The sequence below is a fragment of the Vigna radiata genome, chromosome 1, assembly GCF_000741045.1.
Source record: "Vigna radiata var. radiata cultivar VC1973A chromosome 1, Vradiata_ver6, whole genome shotgun sequence".
Taxonomy (NCBI): domain Eukaryota; kingdom Viridiplantae; phylum Streptophyta; class Magnoliopsida; order Fabales; family Fabaceae; genus Vigna; species Vigna radiata.
The window spans coordinates 3,618,660-3,621,972 of NC_028351.1; positions in this window are offsets into that span (position 1 = coordinate 3,618,660).

The following is a 3,313-nucleotide window of genomic DNA, read 5'->3' on the forward strand; positions in this document are numbered from 1 at the left end:
CATTGGAGAGTTTTCCTCCTAGTTAGTGGCCATGTGTCACTCTAGGAATGGAGAGTTTTTCCATAGGTAGTGGTCATATGTCACTCTCTCATTTGAGAGTTTGGCCACTTGTCTCTCTCTTATTGGAGAGGATTTCTCCTTACTCTCCAAGATAACCAAGGTGGCTCTTTTAGGTTAAATTTTCAGCCCATTTTTAGACACCTTAGCCTATAAATAGATGTGTTCTCTATCATGTAACCACCTTTGATTTAGAGTAAAGTTATGCTACCATTTTTGTACCATACTACTCTTTTGAGGTCACCCTAGGCTAGAGCAACCCAAGTGGCCTCCTCTAGCCACCTTCCTCCAAGAGTTGGCCCAACCTCTCTTAGAGAACCCTAAAACACTTCATCCTTCACCATTAAACACACCAAAATCGTGAGCCTTCCATCTTCATCAACCACCATTCCGCAAACCATCATCAAAACCATGAGCATCTTGAGTACATGGCTTGGTTGCTTCTAGATTTGGCTTGTCCTAGCTAGAGCATTGCCATCATTTGATATCAGAGCCTTGGTTCTTCAAAGAGCTAAGTTTCTTGGTTTTGATCATTTGTTATTTCCTTGTTGGTTATTGTTTTCCTTACTTATCTTGTTGTGTTTTCTTTTTCCATCTATCATTTTGTTTTTCTGGCAGTAAATTGGGATGATTTTGAAACTTAAACTGCATCTAGCCCAATTTTCCAAAAAATTCGTAAAAATACTCAAATGAAAGACTTTTGAGTCTAGTTTCATACAAAAAAAAATCTCAATTCATTTGGACTTCTATAGGGAAAGTTATGAGTAAAACACTGAGCAAAGGTCAGTGCTGCCAGAATGCTGTCATTAGCGTTTTCCAAGTTATCTTTTGCTAGTTTTGGTTACTATTTTGTGCCTTTTCTTTTTTTTTAGTCATTCCCTACTGTTTAGTTGGGTCTTTTATTGATTTATATTCGGTGCATTTCATTGTTTGAGTCATTTTAAGTTTTTAATCCATCCATGTTTGTCTAGAGTCATGTGTAGTTCTTTTCTTGTCAATTTTCTCTAGTAACTTTGAAAAATCATCAAAAAAAATATATAACTTATTTTGCAAAACTGCACCATATACAACCATTTGAGGGTCTTATCTTTGATGTTTTGGGTTCATACTTGCCATTAGATCATTGGCAAGCTCTTAAAAAAAATCCCTATTGACGTTTTTAGTTTTCAACTCCATTTTGATTCTAGTAGGATTTTCTTCTATTTTGTGTTTCTTGTCTTTGTGGCTCTTTAAACCCATATATCACCTCTGTTCCAAGTGTGTGGTGGTCTTATTTTGCACCTTAAAAGAGTGGAAAAAGAAATGCTAAGAGCTTTTAAGCAAAAGGCCTCAAAAGAGTACCAAAAGAGAGCCTAAAAAGTGTTGAAAGATATTGTGTGCTTAGACCATTATCATTGTTTTTGTGCAATCTGTTTTGGAACGTGTTTTGCTCACTGTTTTTGGTATTTATCTTCACTTTCCAGTGGCTAAAAGTCTTGGATATGATGCTAAAAGAGTGGCCTTAGTGCCCCATTTGCTCAAAGTTGCCAAAAGACAAGAACCACCCACTTTTCTTCTAGTAGTTTTTGTTTTGTGAATCTATTCTAGCACCTTTCCTTAGGATTTCTTTTGAGTGCTAACCTTTCTTTCTTAACCTTTAATTTCTTGCTTGTCTTCTTGGAATTCTTAGTTTTGTCATAATTAAATTCCTTTTGCAAAGCCTTTCTTGATTTTGGACCTATTTATTGCTTTTATCCCTTGTTTCTTCTTGCACAATTTCGGCTTTGGTTACTTTGTGTGGTGTAGGTTCTCTTTGTGAGGTGATCCAATATCTTAGAGGTAGCCTTCTAGGTGGTGGAGACCCAAAGGGAGCTTGAAGTCTAGAGTGGTGGCCAAAAGAAAGGAGAGAAACACCTTGGGAGGTAGCTTTGATTTGGCTGTAATGTTTGGCTTTGTAATCTTTCTTCTTTTTCTTCTATTGTAACTCATGGCCTTGTTAGGTGTCTTGGGGGAGTCATTGGTGCTCAATCCCATCTCCTAACAAGAACCTTTATTTCATAGTAAATTTCTTTTTTAGTTGGTTGGTTGGGGGAACCAAAGTTCTTCTAACTTAATCATTACACGGCATAGCTAGTTTATTTGTTGTCTTTAATTGTGATAGCTTAGTGTGTGTCAACTTTAATTTCAACTTTAGTTCCCTTTGAGAAATTTGGTTCAAGAGTGCCTAAGGTAAACTTTGGCTAGGAAAGGCTTGGTATTTAAGCAATCCATTGTGATTCACCTCCCTTTCCTGGAAGTGAACTTGGGTGTCTTTTGCCTCCATAAATCTCTTAAGGAACTTTCTTTGAAATTTAAGTATTTGTTTGTTGCATTGCATATTTTTGAAAACCTTAAAGGATGTCTAAGACTAATTCCTATGAAATTGGAAGTGACTCTAGTAAGGTTGTAAAACCCACTTTGAAAAATTTAGCAAAAGAGCTAAAGTCACTTAAAATTTGGCAAAGGCAAGAAACCCTTCCCAAAGAAAAAGAAAGAATTGAAAGAGAAGAGTATCTTGCTAAGTTGGAAGAAGAGCTTAGTATTCTTAATGAAAAACAAGAAAAAGTCCAAAAGGATTTAAGGAAGATAAAGAGAAGAAGAGATGAAGACAAAAGAAGGAAGAAAGAACAAAGGGAGAAAGAGGAGCATGAGAAAAGAGAGAAAGAACAAAGAGAGAGAGAACAAAGAGAGAGAGAGGAGCAAGTAAGAAGAGAGAAAAAGGAGGAGGAAAGAAGAAGAGAGTATGAAGAGAAAAAGATAAAAGAATGGAATGAGAAAGAAAAGAGAGAAAAAGAAGAGATTGAGATAAAAGAAGAAGAGGAAGAGTTACTAAAGCACCCTACCACCCCCACAATTAAGGTTGAGACTAAGATGATGAGGGGAGTTTTCCAATCCTTAAACTTTTCTCAATACATCCAACAATCTTTCATAACTCCATTTTTTACTTTTGAAATTTCAACTTCTTTTTCACCTCCCACTATTTTTAACTCCTCAAATTTTTCCAAATCAAACTTTGAGTTGATGTTACCTTTTAGGATACAATTAACTCAAAGTAAACACAAACAATTTTGTGGAATAGACGGACCCATACTCTTTCTCTTAGGTCATCTAAAGCCATCATGAAGATTTAGTAGAGTTAGAACAATTTTGGGCCTTGTATTTTGGGCCAAGTAGTCTAGATTTTATTTGGGCTTTGTATTATGGGCCAAGTAGTCTAGATTTTATTTGGGCTTTGTAT